Source organism: Manacus candei, unplaced genomic scaffold (assembly GCF_025592945.1).
Source record: "Manacus candei isolate 608988 ecotype Guabito, Panama unplaced genomic scaffold, ASM2559294v1 h1tg000008l, whole genome shotgun sequence".
In the NCBI taxonomy this organism is placed as follows: Eukaryota; Metazoa; Chordata; class Aves; order Passeriformes; family Pipridae; genus Manacus; species Manacus candei.
Window position 1 is genome coordinate 27,841,875 of NW_026138056.1, and position 18,126 is coordinate 27,860,000.

Sequence of the window (18,126 nt, forward strand, 5' to 3'; positions counted from 1 at the left end):
GCATCCTTCTATCTCAGTCCTGTTTCATCTACAATTTAAACCTAAAAGCTCTCTTTCCATCCTACTCCTTCAATCTGATAACTGTAAACTGGTTTCAGAGATTCCATTTTCACTCTTTGTTTGCATTTTTTTCCACCTTGTAAACAACGATGCAGAATATCGCTAGTTTCCTTATTACCTTCATTGACAGGGCGCAGTGCCTGTGGAAATCTGCATACGTGTACTCACATCTTTTTTCATTGATGAGCTGGGGCAATGCTTAGGTGAGGCTTGGAAAAGCAATAAAGTTGCTCTCACGAACCCTTCAGTGCCCCTGACTTTTTCCTTAAGTTCGAGTCTTGGAGATTTTCCTGAAGTTTGAAGTAAGGTTTCTCTGGATTGGGGTAGGGTTCCTTCCCTGCTTTATTTGCAGACTCTGATTTTTGGAATAGCTGTACTTTCAGGCTGGTGATTTTTTCCCCCCCTTTTTTTCCTCCCCTTTCCAAAGACCTATTTTCTTTTTCCCTTTCTTTTTTTCTCTTCTTTTCTTTTTCCTAAAACTACCAGGACCTTCACTCTGACCTTAAACATCTGCTTTTAGACGCTGGGTTCCCTGACACTGGCCTGTGCTTCCTTAAGGGCAGCCTTAATTCATCATCAGGTGGGGATTTTCCTATTAGCATTAGTTTCAGTACTTGCAAAATGTTCTCCTGGAGCAGGAGGTTTAAGGCCCAGAGAGGTGTCTGTTTCTGCCATCCTGGATTTTGCTGGTTTGTTGTTGTTGCGTGCTTTTAATGGAAGGTTGTGATAAAACCTTCCTGCTGGTTTCTAGTGTTTAAGGCCTAAGACAAGGTTTTGATGTGTATCGCAGGAATCACGAACTTCAAAGGCATGTCAGCTCTAAGGTTATGGTTCACCTGCGCGGGGTCCTTGGTACTGTAAATATCTCTTGTGTGTAACTGTGACTTAGTGACCATTGCTGGTATACCCATTTCTGGAATAGCATTATCAAAAATCTGCACGTGTTCCTGCGGTGTATTTGGATGCTCTTTGAATAGTCATGTTTTTATCTTCAGTAGGGGGTATTTTAAAGTATGTCTATTCCTAGTTTTAGTTAATTATCTTTTAATGAAAGTGTCAGTCATATTCACATCTGCAGTATTAGGTTAAGATAATTAGATTTTCAAATGAGAAGCAATCTTCTTAAATCCCACACAGGAAAATATTTGTAGAAGATTTCGATTTATAATGACATCTGTACATTTTACCCTACTTTTCATCATAATAGTGTGCCCCACTCCCGCCCCCCCAAGAATGAAATATGTCTGGTAAAATATAGCAGATAAAATATTAATAAAATATCAATACTTGCAGGGAAAGTGGAAGATGATGCATGTATATGCATGAAACCTGTATTGTATGCAAAGAGATTCTTTCCCTGGGCTGATATTTACTTCATTTTGATAAGGCTGTTTACAGTTGATATTGTATATTCTGGTAGGCTTTGCTTTTTACTTTGTTGGTATCTCCAAGCAGTCACATGGAGTCAACAAATAAGGTCTGCTATGTTTTGTGTGACTGCGTGTACGTGGAGTGTATGTGCATATGTGTAAATATGATGTAGGATGTGAGCGCATACATGTGTGCGCTTGTGTGCGTATGTGTAAATAAATCCGTCTTTATCTCCGTATGGGTAGTTATTCCCTATCAGATATATTACCTTTCCTTTTACAGACATGTCATACATTCACTAGACCATTGTAAAAATGGGATGCAAAAATATTTTTTCATTAAATTCCCATTAAAAGAGAGAAAATGGAAGAGAAAGACAGACAGAAATATCTCCCTGATGAAATAATTAATTTGGACCCGTTTATTTTAAGTTTCCAAAACAGTTAAAAGAGCAAGTCTGGCACCCTCCCGCCCTTCTTTTTTTTTCTTTTTTTTTTTTTTAATTTTCCCTAGCCATCTACTTTGTGTGCCTGTGCGTGTGTGTCTGTGTTACTAATGAAGTTTGCAGACTTGTGTTTGTATCCATGAGCTCCTTTCTGCTGTCCCTTCTTCTTTGGGCTGGCTCTGTGGCTCCCGCAGCCCCGGCGAGCCCCCGGCAGCCGCGACAGCTCCCGCTTCTCCGGCTCCGGGGCTGCGCGTCATTTGCAGCCCGGAGAATGTTGATCACCTCACTAATTACACCTCTCCCTCTCCTCTTCCCTCTCCTCTCCCTCTCCCTCGCTCTCCCTCTCCCTCGCTCTCTCTCCTCTCTCTCCTCTCTCTCTCTCTCTCATTCCCAGAGTGCATATCGGGAATAGACACACAAAGACATGCGCACTCAACTTAATCAGCCATTTTTTTAAACAGGGCTAAAACGATAATAATTAGCAGAATAAAGACATATCGGATTTTCATTTCCTTTCCTCCTTTTCCCAACCCCTTCACAACCAAACAGCGAGACCGCGGTCGGCACATGCTTTAACAACTCCCGGACCCCAAAGGACCGCTCCATGCCCCCTACTTCTTGCTCAATCATTTTTATTTTCACCCAATAAAGTTGGAGGATTATTTTTTTTATTATTTTTTTAATGAACCTTCTCTCGTTTACTTGGATGTGATCAGCTGTTAAGTAAATAAAGCAAAACAAAAAAGAGAGGCGAAGATCCAGTAGGAACTGCGAGGGGAAATGGAAAGTAAGTTTTTTCTTTAACTTTTATTGAGTAGTTTGTGTTAAATTTAGGTCGAGTATCGATTATCTTTCCAGGCTGATCTTGCACAATCTTTGATATTTCGCTCTCGCTCTCTCTCTCTCTCTCCCTCTCTCTGTGCCTCTTTCTCTCTCTCTCACATACACACACACACACTCACATCCCCAGATCCCATGTACCTCTCCCCTCTCTCTCCCCCCTTTTTCTGCCTGTTTCCCCACTTTTAGGTACAGTATTTGCTCTCATTTCGGAAGGAGGGGCTGCCTTTTCTCTCTCCTTTCTTTCTCTATCTGCTTTTCTCTTTTATTCTGGGCGTTATGTTTTGTTTGTGTATATTTTTTTTGTTTTGGTTTGGGGCTGTGGGTTTCGGGTTTTTTTCTCTTTCGGGCTGTAACTTTCGGCTTAAGTGGAGGATCCTGCTCGCTTCGCAGAAGAGGTTCAGGGGATGCCCCCCACTTTTTATTCCGCTCTTTTTTCCTAGGGAGCTCGGGGAGGGGGGGAATACTGTCAGATTAGGAAAGACGTTAGGGCTGTCAGAAGTCATCCCTTGCCAGCCCCTTTAGAGCTCGCACTCTTGTTTCGCAGCTCGGTCCCCCCGAAACTTTGAGGTGCTTTTTAAAGGCAGATTCCGCTCTCTCACCCTCCTTCCCTCTCCTCCCCATCTCCACCCCCCTCGGCCTCTCAAACTTTCGCTTTCGGGCGAGGGGAGAGGGGGGTGCCAACAGGGCAATGGGGACCCTGACTGCGTGCGTGTGTACAGGAGAAAGTGTGGGGTGCTTTTTCTCCTCTCCCTCCCACCTCCCTTCTCCCCCCTTTTCTTTTGCAGGTAGGTTTCTCAGGAGCAGAGGCAGGGTGGCCGTGCGGGCGTGTGTGTGTGTATATGTGTGTGTGTGTGTGCGCCGGGGGATCGCGCTGCTGGCTGCCGTCTCTGGCAGCAGGAGGAAGAGGAGCCCGTTAGGAGCGCGCCCTGCCTCTGTGTCAGTTTCTCCGCGCGGCGCGGGGAGGCGGCGCGGCCCGGCCCGGCCCGGCTCGGCTCGGCTCGGCTCGGCTCGGCTCGGCGGGGAGCGGACTCGCCGGCGGGGATGCGCGGCTGTCGCTGCCTGCGGGCGGCTGCTGGCCGGGCGCCGGCGGAGCCCGCGGCATCCCCGCGGTGCCGAGCCGTGCCGTGCCGTGCCGCTCCGCAGGAAAGGCTTCCGCGGGCAGGGTTGGGGACTGCTTTCAGCGAAGCCTTTCTGAGATTTTTGAAGGGGGGGGTTGGTTGTTTTGCTGGACAGGCGTCTATCTTTTTTTTTTTTTTAACCGAGGGCTAAGGTGTATAAAAGGACCCCAGCCAACAGACACACACACACAAAAAAAAAAGAAAAAAAAAAAAGAAAAAAATAAGGTCATAAACAACGAGCCGCAGTTCGGTTCCTGCTCTAACTGCTCGTGGCCAGAATCAAGTGCATCCCTTCCCATCACGGCGGCTAATGGCAGACGCGTCCCTGCTTTCCCTTCTTGCCTGACATGAAATTTCCTACAAAATTGCTAATAAACTTTCCCCCCATCCGATGCCAACTTACGGCGGTTCCCCTCCACACCTCCCCTGCTGCATCTTCTGCCCCCCCACCCCACAGCGTCCCCAGCAGCGGCAGCAGAAAACATACGGGTTGGTATTTCTTTTGTTACCTGCGAGCCGGGCGGCCGGGGGTCTCTCATCGGCTGCTTAGGGCACTGGGTCCAACCGAGAGAGGAGCCACATCAGTCGGGTTCAGCCTGTTTCACCTCAGCGCCGTCCCGAGGAGGCTTTAGCCACCATTCAGTAACACACCCTCCTCCTCCTCCTCTTCCTCCTTAGGTACCAAGGCAGAGATCGCAAACATAACACCCCCTCCCCACCAAAAAAAAAAAAAAAAAAAAAAAAAAAAAAAAAAAAAAAAAAAAGCCCAACCAAAAGACAACTTGCCAGGCTGAAGATGGTGGAGATTTACATTAAGCCAGACACAGGCAGGTTCACTCAGGAAGTCTGACCATCCCGTTTTCTGACAGTTGCATTTCCTCGGCTCCATTCCGTCCTCCTCTTTTTTTTTTTTTTTTTTTTTTTTTAATTTTCTTTTTATTAGCCTTGCTCCGGTTTTATCAAGGATTATGTAGTTGGCAAGAGGAGAGCGAGAGAGTGGAAAGAGAGGGCTCGGGTGCTTTTGGGGTGGCTGCTGTGAGGGTGTTTTTTTTTTGATGGTGGTTTTTTTTTTTTCAATCGTGTTTCCCCTGGATTTGCAGTGGCTCGATCCTTAGGAGCGGTGGTGGAGTGTTTAAAAAGATCATATGTAGCATTATATTTTTAGTTTGGTGGTGGATGGATGGAAGAGGTAGTGAGAAGCTTTTGCAGCCCTGCCTGTTGTTGGTTAGATTGAGGCAGAGACTTGGCTGCGATTGGGACGCGACTGTGACATGGGCATCGATCGCTTCCATTGAGAGCAATGCAAAAACACAGCCTGGGTATGTAACACTCTCAGTGCCATCAACACTTGTTTTACTTTATATTTGCTGGCAAAACTGACAGAACGATCCGGACTGCTTTTCTTTGAAATAAGGACTACAAACATTTGGATGGGAAGGTGCACAGAGAAGATTGTGGAAATAAACGGGGGGTTGAAGGTTGGGGGGTGTGTGGGGGGAAGAGCCTTAATCATCATTGCTCCACTTCCTATTCAACTGCCTGTATTTAAGGAGTTTCTCTCTTTTCTCGACTGGGGGATCCTACTAAACTGGTTGAAATGAAAAAAATCAGACTATCAACCTTGAGGGAATATCTGCTAGTTTTCAGGGTTTGCGGTTTCAGCCGGTAGGAAGGCACACAAAATAAAAGATGGCTAGCCAGCTGTTTTAACCTCTTGCACCTGGCTCCAGAGCTGGGGCTCACCAGGATTATTCAGTTATTCGTGCTATCTGTGCTTGAATATTTATAGTGTACGATCTAGAGATCCACACAGTGCATTGTAGCATCTCTTTATCCTTTAGTCGTGGGCTTTTAGGACTTTGCCAACATAAACATGTATTCAATAGTTTTCATTTTTATGATAATGAACATAGAGGGTCAATGAAATATAGAGGGAAAAGTCGTAAATCTGCAAAAGTGAAACCTACCCAAGGAACAAAGAAAGGTCAGGTAAACCATCTGTGTAAGTCACAGTAATAGTACCTGCTGTGTGGTTTATGCAGTGATGCTGCTTTATTATTCTCTAAAATGAAAGTTATCCGCTAGATCAAGTTAAAACTAAAGGAAAGCTGTGGAGATGGTAAATGGCATTGCATGCATCTTTCAGAATAGGGTGACAGTTGTATTCCTCAGTTTTTGAATAGTTTAGGTTTATTTGTAAAGATGGTGCACCATCAAAGAACATATAAAGGGGGCTGAGAAAAATCACTGTTTAATATTGCAGAATTTACTGCTTCCATTCTGACCATAAGCCTAAATTTACACAATGAAATTTGATTATCTCTAATAACAATATTAGATCCTGCACTGGATGGATGAGAATTGAGGTGGTTTTGTTGATTGCAAGGGTTTAATGTTGCATTTCAGAATCTGATGTGGTTTAGCCTCCCTTCCATTAACTGGAAAACCCCTGAGGTTTTACAATTATTTCTTAAAGATAATACATTTAAGATTGCATTGGTAGGCTGAAGAAAAGTCATAAAGGCAAGAAGGGAAGCCCTTAATAACTCTTGAGATTCAGACATGTTCAGCAGTTAGATTGGCTCTGACTTCACCAAGGGTCGACAATGTGTCATTTCCATGAAGCCAAATTGCCCTCTGCCTATATGATATTAATGTGCAAATCAATATTTCAGGGATTAAATTTCCCTTCTTCATTTTTTATGGTTTCTACCTCAATAAGTCTCAAGTCTATTAGAAGAGGCTGGATGATTTAAAATCTTTCACTTCAGAATGGCTTGTCGTAGCCTTGTTTCACAGACTGTTTTTTGGATTTTTGTTATAAGAGACTAAAGGCATTCCAGAGAAGTTGATAGTCAATATAGGGACATGCTCACTGTTGTAAAGCCCTTGTTCGATTAAGAGCTAAAAAGGTATTGAAAATATAATGTATATGTTTATATAATATATATACATTCTACTGCTTTAAAAATATTGTGTTAATCACCTATTGATTTATTTCAAAATCAATTGAAGCTCCTTTCTTATTAGTGATTTGTTCAGCATTCTTCAGCCTTGTTGTTAATTTTCTTAAGCAGCATGCATGAATTAATCTGCTGGTAGAATGTGTTTTGGGTTTTCTTTGAAGCATATTTAAAATCAGGCATTTTTTACCTATTTAAGCTAAGCCAGGTGGTGTGAACAGTTTAGTATTGTGGTAGAAGCAGGACACTGTTTTCTGCACTTCAAATTCAGCATTGTTTTAATGAAGCTAAGGGGCATTTTATGATTTCTGCTCAGATGCTTATCAGTAATGTTTATTAAGAGTTTCCATTGAATATTCAGGATCAGTTAAAAATTAAAATGGAGCTATCTGATCTGGAAGAAAACAATACATGACAGAAAATTTAAGTCAAAATATGAGGTTATGATTTTATCACATAATCTCGGGAAGGCCCTACTGTCTATCATTTAGTGTTGTTTTATAGTCTTAGACCATCTGGACCAAGTTCCGCACAGCTGCATGAATTTCATATGTGATAGAACATTTTTTCCATTCAGTGTGAAATGTTCCTTCCTAAAAACGTACACCAGACTCGCTTAATTTAGTCTGCTAAAAGAAATGCACATGAAAAAGGACAAAAGGCTCTTTAATCTCTGCAAGCTGTTTGTTTTTCTTCAAGATTCCTGTCTGTTTGGGTTTGAAAAGTCATGTTTATTGAGCAGATGATTCTGAGGTGTGACATTAAGATAATATATGATTTTGTGCTAGTTTCTGCTCTCCTAGTTAATTTGCAGATCTACTTTTTATGCCTGTCAAAACACAGTTAATCTATTCTTATTTACAATTAATCTCGATAAAATTAATCTGAACTATGCCTTAGTCAGTAGCTTAAAATATCTAATTATATTCAATTAACTGCTGTCATAGTAATTAACACTGCTTAATTGCCTCTGCGTATATTTATGTAAAGCTCATTAGTTACTGCTTGCTCTTTTTTCCTTTTCTCATTCCCATTTTTGTGGATCTGAGAGCACAGATGTAAAAAGCAGTCTAGTTTTTGACTATTCAGTTCTTGAAAACCCTGTGACAGTGGCAATACATGTGTTTGTAACCTGTTATGTGGGTAAATATTTGTGTTTTCATATGCAAAAAGGCTACCAGAGCTGGGTCTCTAAAGAACTTCCATTCCAGCTCCCCCCCCCGCCCCCCCCCCCGTCTTTCTCCTACACCACCACATACAAAAATGTTTTCTAGCCTGTTGATAGAAATATGAGAAGCCAGGTTAAGCTTTGTGTTTATAAATGAAGAGCTTTTCTGCATCTGCCTTAAGGCTGTACCCAGAAGGCAGAGCCTTGCTGCTCCAAATTCATTCAAAGGGTTAAAGACTTGGACAAGGTTCAAACTGAGAAGCGCCCAGGGAAAGTGCATGTGAATATGTACAAGTTTCATGTAATTAGTGCTTAATTATATTAACATATGCAAATTGTCAACTTAGGAGCTTGTTGAGCTGGCAAAGATCAGCCAGGCACAATTGCTGTATTGTTCTGAAACAATAATGGATTTCAAGTTGGATTGTGAAAACACATAACTAGCTATCTAATTTAACTCATACCATGGTGAAATTTCATTAGTCTCCATGGAGACTGGTTTAATTGTGCTGACTAATGTTCTGGGCTGCAGAATGTCCTAAAAAGAAAGCGTTGTTTGCCTAATCCACCTTACAATGACACTTGTTTGTACATGTTTCCCTTGTGTGAGAATTTGCATATGCAAATAAATAGTTTCTCTGCCCCATTTGTCATGGCTGTTCATTACCCATGAAGAGGACATTGTTACTAGGCTGTTACTGAGTCTCCCAAGACAGGATAGTGTCAACCAGTCCAGCCACATTCTTTCATAATTTGTTTCTGATTAATAGACCAGAGTGAGGCTCATTCTATTCAGGCCTCTGCAAAGGGAAGGTCAGTTCTGTCACTGAAAAGAGTTTCCGCAGCAACTGAAGTTTTTTCTCTCCCTCCCCCTCCCCCTCTTGCTTTGGCTAAAGTAATCATATTTAAAATAATATATTCTTGCTCTAAGGAATACCGCCACTAATAATCTCTAGTTTCCTAAAGCAAAAGATAGGAAAATAAAGGAGATTCTGGTATTGGAATATTAATCCTGTTTTTGACAGAAAGGTAAACTGATATAATTGCTTTTCAGTCGAAGGAATGGGGGTTTATACAAGTGTGAAAGCATCGGAAAAGGATTAGCATTTTTTTGCATAATGAAAAGCTCTGTTGAATAGGGCACTGAATGGTTGACTGAATGACTGAGATGAAAGGAAGATGAAAATGCAGGCTCCTCTTTCTTTTTGCCTATGTTCAGCTCTCCCTAAAGTTATGTTTGTCCAAGACTTGAGAAAACAAGCAGAAGCTCAGATTTTAGCAACTTGCTAAGATGCCCCGTGTTTACAACATCATGTGAAGTAACACGTACAAGAACAGTGCAGTGAAAGGATGAGAAACACAGGTTTGTACGGAGGGGAGCTCCAGGAACATGACAGGCAAACCAAATATTGACTATTGGGTATCGAGGATTCCCAACACTTTGCTTGGGGGAAAGAAAGAGTGAGGAGGGGGGCCGGCAGAGAGGGAAAGAGCTGCTTTAAAAGTTGCCAATGGAAATTATGCATCAACACATAATAATCTAATAAAAGTTTGGTATTCAAGGAAGCGGGGTTTAGTCAATATCTGTTTTAATTATTAAACTGTTTCTCTTTTGGAAAAAATTATGAATTCTGACTCAGTGCTAAGTGTTTAAGTGGTATAGGAGCCTTGCTGGGGAAAAAATTACTCTGTTCGTTTGCTTTTGAAAAGAGAGAAAGCTTACCGAAATAGCAATTGATACATGCACGTAAGGAGCGGGGTTTTCAGCGTGACTGCATCAGCGTTGTTTAAAACATTTGAGTTCTGGTAGATTCAGGTGGCGAGAAAGGCCTTGGCCTCCTTCTGCAATCAGTGCTGGCCCCCTCTGCCTCCAGCGGGCTCAGGATCAGGCCCCCAGCCAGGGCTGCAACTGGTTAGCTGTTGACAATGTGATCAGTGCTTCTAATTATGTTCTCTCAACAGTAATTAGGGCAGTTAAAATACCATAAGTGTTGAGCCACTTTTGAAAGTGGGAAGTGGTTCCTTTGTACGTATGTAAATCAAATGCAGTGTGAATAATTATTTGTATGTGTGCATATTAAATAGGATCTCTTTTTTTTTCAGGTCAACATAATTACTGATTTAGAGCTACTGTGGAAAACTGTTGGTAGTTAGACTATATATTAACTTGTTTCAGGTATTTTTTTCAATTTGCAGAGCATTTATTTGTAAATGCTTGTTAGTTCAGTATTGAGCTTAATCTGATAAAATTTAAACAGTTGGAGATGCCTCTAAGAAATTAGGATTACTTATGGATAAATGAAGTAAAACTGTAAATGCAGAAGGTTCTTGGGAAGAATAAAGTCACAAAAATTCTCTCTTTTCAGGCAAAGATAGAGACCTCCTAGGGGGTTTTAGTATGTTTTGCTGCTAACTTTATGAAATTCCTTAAAACTTCTTTTAAAGGAATAGGCTTAGGGTATATTCTGTCATTCTGTGAGGATCTTATTAGTGTATTTCCATAAGAAAAATGTGTTAATTTAAAAAATAAATTAATTTATATTTTAAAATATTGTTAACCAAGCACCATGTGTTGTCTCTGGCAAAGTTCCAGCCACTGTAGAACTGGATAACACATGGGTTAATAATAACTTATGTGATGTCTGCATTCTTACTGAATGGGCAGAAACCCAGAAGGCTGAGATACGGGAATTCAAGATTGTAAAGAATAAGATATAACACAAAATATGTTTATCTTAGCAGATGCACAGATAGGAGAAACTAAGACACATATGAGTTGCTTTGATCTAGTAGGTAAAACAAACCTGGTAGATTCTTTTTGGTTGTTGTTGAGATTTGTTGTTTTTGAAAGGGTAATAAACAATTTATTGATAGTGGTATTCAGCAGACCTGTAGAGATAAACTGGTTTCGCATAAATAAAAGCAGGAGGTTTAGTCTTTAATATGTGTCACTCTTCCTTTTTTTAATAGTCACTCTATAGCAGTTTTATACGAGTATTTTCATTATTACTGCAGCTTTCGCCATGTTCCAAACTAACCAGAAAGTTTGTACCAGACTGAAACATGGCAGGCTTGTTGAGGAATTACTTTTTCTGCTTAAACAAAATATTCTGAGGAATGGTTTAACTAAGTTATATGATCAAAATAAAAGTTTGCCATACCAAAACATTCTGTTTTGTGTTCACATTACTCAGAATGAGCTTTCAATTTAAAAAAAAAAAAAAAAAAGGAGAGAGCAAGAGATATATTTAGACTGTAATTTGTCCAAATTATATTTTATTTGCCTTTGGTATTTTTGAGAACATTTTTAAAGACACTGAGAAACTGGGATCTCTTTACAGACAAATCTAGCATACTTTTTGTACGTACTGTGATCTGATCAGTTGTCCCAGCTCCTAAGAAGGTGTTATAGTCCTTCAGGTCAATAGTTCACAAACTAAAGGCTGTATGTACATGATAGACCATGGTGACTCTGAAAACAAACATTTACCATGTAGAGTGCAGCAGTGTCTGCAAAACAAGTGATGCACACACTAGATATACATTTAAAACTGTATTTAAATAGATAAACATTCTGTTTCTGCAACAGAGAATCCTTACAAAATGCCCGAGTTGTGTGCCTAGGACACATAAAACCAAAAGAACCAGATTCTTGCCATTCACCTCAAACTAAATCAACAATAACTGCTCTGAAATTAAAGGAGCAATATGGGTGTAAAACTGGCAAGACTGGCAGTTTTGGTATCAGTAGATAAAGAATCAGACATGTAGTTACCAGTTGACAATAATCTTATAAAATCAAATTAAAAAGGTTTCATCTCCTCTTTTTATACTACAATTTCCATTTTTTAAGACGATATGCTTAGTGCAGAAGGCACTAGAGGGTCTGTAAGAGGTTTTCCAGAGAGGCTGGAGCGGGGGGTCAATTCCCTTCCTTTTACCAGGTAACAGCAGAGCTGAGGATCTGTGAGAGGCTGAAGCTGCTGAAGACTTGCTCCTCCCTGTTTTGACGCTGAGGCTGCCTTATAAATTCACCTAATCTGAGATGACAAGGCACCTGTCACTGGTAGTGCTCCAGTGTTTGGGGCACTGATGGAAACCTGGAGTAATCCCAGTTATTTCCACACTTGTTCCAGAAGATGGTAGTGTAACAGATAAGAATAATCTCTTTTTCATAGCAAAAACATTACTTCCTTCTTTCCCTTCATTTGTTGGGGACGTTTGCTTGATTTTTGGTATTCAGAGGGCCAGAGCTTTCATAAGAAGGGAGGAAGGAAAAGTATCCTTGGATTTGCCAGGTGTTACATTACAGTTTCCAATGCAGGTGGTTTTTCTGCGTGAGAAACTATGACTGTCCACCTTCAAATAAGCTTCTCCTTGTTTACTACCTAACATTTAACATGCATTCCCCACTCCAGAAAACAAGGTTCTAAGTGAAAAGTGGTTCCTAAACAGGGAATTTAGTCCTGTGGGGTTTACTCAGGTCCTTTTCTATTTTTTTTTTAATTGAAATATGGTTATAGATTTTGTTTACAGCACCAAGGGTTTAAATTAAAGAAAATGTAGCATTTCTAAAATAAATTACTTAGCTGTATGGCATATGTCACCCCTCAATTCCTCAGTTCCTTTGAGTTTTATGAACCAGTCACCAAAAAAATCGTTTTCTTTGCCATTGCAGTGTAGCCATCTCTGGAGTGGGAAGTGTCACCCCATGCACACAAACCCACGAACCACTCTGCTGCAGCACACCAATGTGCTTTGGGACTTTTTCCAGCAGTAACAACTGATTTCTGTAGGGAGGGAAAATATGATTTCTCACTGGGTCACTGGTGCACTGGGACAGACATTTTAGTTCCAGTGTCACTGGGGTTTTAAGTCCCAACTGGTCTGGCCTGTGAATTTTTCTCCTGCTTGTTGGGTGGTTTCTCCAGTATTGTGGCAGTTTCCAGTTTTGACTGAGGGCCTCTTCCAAAGTCCGGTGCTGCACCTCATCTATTTGGATCAGGCCCTTGCAAAGAAGAGTGTCAACTACTGAGGCACCTGCCGCAATTCCAGCAGTGGCAGGTCAGCGCTGCCAGGCAGCTGCCCCCTGGCCCCTAGGGGAGAGCTTGCTGGAATCACAGCTTTTTCCTGAGTAGGTGGAAAGGCAACAAGAGACAATGGAGTAAAAAAATGTTAATATTTAAATATAGCAGAAACTGCGATCTTGACAATAACTCAGCTACTACAGAGTCCATTCAGCCATCTGGAGATGGTGACATGTCAAAAAGGGGGGGGGGCGGGGCACAGAGGAGGGGTTGTGGCAGGGGGAGAGACCTTAAAAATGAAGGATTTCATTCCATGTTGAAATCTATTCTCCATACAGGCTGCTGCTTTAATACTGAACAGCATAGGTCTCTGAATGGTTTTGTCCATCAAAGACATACATACTGAAACACCTAATGTCTTTCCACAATTGGATTCTAATGGTCATGAACCAGATTTATTTGGCCCAGCACAGAGTTTACTGTTGAAATCAGTTTGTTTTTCAGTGTTATCATTATTTAAAAATAGATTTTGAGGCTGTTTGAATTTTTAAAATACATTCAATGGTAATGATTTATAAATGTTCCTGATTTCAGCTGTAGCTGTACAGAAGAGTTGAATCTGCTTTCGGCATATTTTTTACATGATTTTAATAATTGGAGGCAAATATATTACATATCTTTTAAGTTCATTTAAAAATCTGTGCCATTTAAACCAACACTGAATTGTGTAATGGTTTGTCTGGGAATTACTTAGGCTGCAGAGCGTAATAATATTTTATTAGCTGTCATTTGTTTTCAAGGAAGAAAATGGTGATTTTTATGTTGCATGTTACATGAAAACTTGGCATTGAAACAGGACAGTCCCCAAATGTGAATTTCTTAAAAAGCTGGGGCTGGAGTTGCCCAAAAGGTGAAGACTTGAGAAAAACTGGGGTAGGTAATTTCTTTCCTGAAATGAAGCAGGGTACAGATTAGGAGCCATTAAGGTTTGCCAGGAGTTGCTGGTCATAGAAGCCTGTTTAAGTGCTCACTGTCAACAAGGAAATCATGGGCAGCACTTAAAGTGGCTCACCTCTGATTTATTCATAAACCTCACACGAGCACTTGGCTTTGTTCTTACTCTGGTAAGGGGGAACTGATGCCAATAAGAACAGGAATAAAGAGCTTCTTGCATGGTCCAAAAGTGAATAGCACTTTATCTCAAAGCATGACCTCCATTCCCAAGATCTGTTGTGTTACAGTTGACTCCTAGACGTGTATTCTCAGATGAATTGCTAGAATACGTTACAACAAATATATACTTTGTAAACCCTCTAGATGTAACAAGAACCGTGTAACTGGAACTTAGGTTCTAACTTGACAGAAAGGTTGTGGTATTCTTAGGAAACTGAGAGATTTCCGTTTCAGACAGTGCTTTATGTTGGTGTTTTTAATGTGAGTCAGAAAACAGTGTGATTATGTGGCTGTGATTCAAACAAAAATTTTATATTCTTTAAGGGATTTATTTGAGAAACATATTTTGATAAAAGCAGACACACAGAAATGTGAAATGATTCAGAGACTAAAAAGGAAAAAAAAAAAGGGTTGACTTTGTTTTTAGGCATATTTGATGGCTGCTGCTTTATTTTTGTTTCTCTAAAAAAGGCAAAGTAGTGCTCACAGTCTGCAATGGGGGAAGGGACCTTTCGAAGACGGTCAACTGCCATGTTTGCACTGGGGCAGAGGTTGAGTACAGTTACTTAAATCCCCAGAGAAACATTTAGCTAACGCTAGACTCTTTCTGATCCCGTCCGAGTCTGGTTTTCTTTCCTGCTTTTTAATGAAGTTTGTTTGTTGCTATGTTTAGGTTATGTTTTTAAACTGACTTGCATTTTCACAACAGATTTGACCAAAAGAGTCATAATGGAAGACAGTGATGAGAGTTAATGATATGTCTTTGATAAAGCAGTCCTCGTGTGCAATCTGATCACAGCCATCAGCTCATTTGTCATGGCTGAAGTGAAAATGTCAGGACCAATGAGTGTATCAGTGCTGAAGGGGGCGAAAGGGCTTTTGGAGACACTTTTGTGCTGGGAGTGGGCCATAGCTTAGATGCAGCTCTAGGGAAATACTGGGATTAGCCAACTCTGTGCACAAATCCCTAGCATAACAGAATTAGTTGGGAAAATGAGGTTTGTTAGGGAAAAAAAATCTGTAGAACTGCTCTAGGCTGCAGCCCAGGAACTATGAAAAGCAGTAAAGCATTTTATTAAAATAATTTTAGCAATGTGAATGTGCACACATTCCAATGAAAATCACAATTGGTAGCCAACATATTAACAAAACCCCTCTTAATGCATTTTGCATATGTACGTGGGTTTGCTTCTGGAATAAAAAAACCACGGTCTTTGCAATCTTAAAAGGTTTACTGAATTTGACACTGTAGAAATTAACACAGCATTTAAATATGAACTGATGCTGATGATCTTTTTGCATGGGGTAGTTCAAATAAAATATAAGGGTAGTCTCCCTGCTGTAGATGCTTGGGGTGTAATTAATACTATAAAAACATACTGATTGCCAGACTGGGATTCTGGTATGGCTAGCCTCTTCTCTCTTTGACTAGTCTGTACAAGATGCTTTTGAAAAATAGCACTGTAGGCAGATGTAGGATAACCTATTGAATATGCCTGCCTTGGCAAGATTGCAAATGCAAATTTTTTAGACCCCTGAAAAATAAGATTTAATATCCCTTACAGTTTTTGGTTTTGTTTTTGTTTTGTTCACATTCATTACGATAACTCTGGATAATTTTGGCAGCCAATTTCCATTCTGTTTCTTAACCTTGATATATTCACTATTTCAGTGGTATCCTTCAGCATTGAATCCTACTGTCTAACCCCTTTGCCCCTCTCATCATTGGGTTTTAATTTGTCACAGCTTAGCTTTCTTGGAAACCTGCTACATGTCTTCTGGAAAGCTTTGTCTTGCTTCCTGTTACATACCTAGGAAGAGCAGGGTGCTTTTCCCACTGCATTGTCCATAAAAATGCTGAATCATTAATTCTTTGAGGTGGACATCCTACTTGCCAGATCTATTCAGCTCATGTGAACCAGGTGTTTAATCAGGTAATCCCATTACCTGCACTATGCCAGCCCAAGAGGAGTCAGTGGGTGTGAGTTATTCCATTTTTAGTGTGTGGAGAAGTTACTGAGAATTGTCCTAATACTAGATGTGTTTAGCTAATTGTCTGTCTGGCTACAACGGTTACTAATGGGTATTTATCTGTGGAAGGAATATTTACCTGTGTTCAGTGCTACAGAACTGGGGGTTTTGGCTTTACAGATGCATGCTGAGGGGGTTCAGTAGACTGCCAGCACTGGGCTATGAGCAGTTTTTCCTTTGTTTGATGCTGCTACAAGTTTACCATCTTTCCTTTGGTTTTAATGGAAGGCTAAGAAGAAGATTAAGTTTGTTATCGGCCCTGTTGTATCACTGATCTGGTAGGTGCCACCATTACACAAGGCCTTCGAAAGGGAGCAGAGCGTGTCAGCAGACAACACCAGCCCACGCTGGGCTCTGGATTATTAACGTGTCTGCATCGCTACTGTGCAGTGCACGGTGTTTGTCCATGGAAAGCTTTCACTTCCTTTTCCTTTCCCAAAACTTGGGCATAAGTCTGGGAGCAGGTAGAATTAGTGCACATGCTTATTGGAGGGGGTGGAGAGCAGGGGATGTGTGGCAGAGCCTTAGGCTGTGGCTCAGATACCAGGCAATTGCCTCTGGGAAGCCCAAGTTTCCTTGCAGCGGGCTTGCAGCTAGCATGTGAAACTACCTTTTATGCTCATGGGCTTCAGGCCCATGGTCCTTCTGGGCCTTCTCATGCTATGAACGTGGCCACAGGGACTAAAGATACCAGGTAACCTTGAGTTTGGCTTAGAAATGTGTAATAAAGCGGCAGCCACCACCCGTTAAATCCCAAACACTTCTCTGTTTATGCGTGTCAGTGTGAGTGGCAGCAGCAAAGTAATTTATTTAATCTAGCTAGTACTTATCTTTGTTAGAAGTCACCTGCAGATTTCTTCCATTTCATGTACTGTGAATTGTCCTTTTTCAGATAATGTGCTTGTACAGCCTTTTTTTTTTGTTTAATTCTATTGATTTACAATATTGAAGTGATATATCTGATACCTGTTTCCTGCACTTTGACTGTATGTAGTCAAAGAAGCTGATGGGATTCTTCCCTCCCTTCCACAAGACTTTAGCTGTTTTAAATGTATAATTATAATTGCATGTCATTTGATAGCTGCACTAATTGCTGCCAACCATTGTCTGTTTGCACTTAATGCTGAAACCTGATCAACATCCTGCTTTGGTTGATGTTTGGTGGTAAACTTTAATTAACTCTTATTGCATTGAAGAAGAGCTCAGTCTCTGTGCTAACTAATCATTTACCTTCATTATGTCCTGACAGCTCCACTTGTTCCTGGTACTAATAGATACACCAGTCAGTAAATAAACCTGCAAACCTTCATGCCTTGAAGTTGTTCCACATTGATATTTTGTTGCTTAAAGTATAATGGTGTAAAGATAATTATTTCAGTTAGTTTTGTATCTCTGCTTTTCCAGACACTGATCTCAAATTGCCTTTTTCATGCCAGACAATATAATTTTAATAGTAACTGTAGATTTAAGATAACATTATTCCTTCGGCATACATACATCTTTTGAATCAATACAATTAAGCTTGTCTCCTGTTGGAATTCTTGTAATTATTTTTCTTGAAATACTTTTCCTGTAATGATATTGAAGTTAAAGTAATCAGGTTACTGGCAGATCATGTAAAATTCAACTCAAAATTGCTGGCTGCTTGATTTTAATTTGTCTGACATCAAGTTTGTTTGAAAAGGGATAATATGTGGTTAAACCAAGGAGCTTATAATTATGGTTGACATTTGTTTGTTTATAATGAAATCTAATTAAAGTTCATACATTTTAAAACACCAAAGTTAATTACTGAATTGCTCACTTCACTTATGCACAGCAGTCAAATTAACTTGCAGAACAAAAAAAAATGACAAAAGACTATGCATAATAAAAACAAAATGCCCAGCTGATCTTGGCAATACAAAACAAATTTGTGATGATGATA

The 18,126-nt window shown here is 40.5% G+C and overlaps 1 protein-coding gene and 1 long non-coding RNA gene across 8 annotated transcripts in view; one reads left to right on the forward strand and one right to left on the reverse strand.

Moving 5' to 3' along the window:
- The window catches only part of LOC127465343 (uncharacterized), a 36,482-nt gene extending 31,934 nt beyond the window's left edge, over positions 1-4,548 (reverse strand). The window contains exon 1 of the long non-coding RNA XR_007902092.1: positions 4,347-4,548. This is a non-coding gene — a long non-coding RNA (uncharacterized LOC127465343). The remainder of the gene's footprint in view (positions 1-4,346) is intronic.
- The window catches only part of ZFHX4 (zinc finger homeobox 4), a 149,551-nt gene continuing 133,378 nt past the window's right edge, over positions 1,954-18,126 (forward strand). Inside the window, exons 1-3 of one of the 7 annotated variants that reach the window (XM_051775740.1) lie at positions 4,560-5,156; positions 9,188-9,331; positions 10,072-10,144. The gene's annotated coding sequence lies outside the window, so the exon portion shown is untranslated. The other 6 variants (XM_051775737.1, XM_051775746.1, XM_051775749.1 and 3 more) reach the window with 6 other exon arrangements.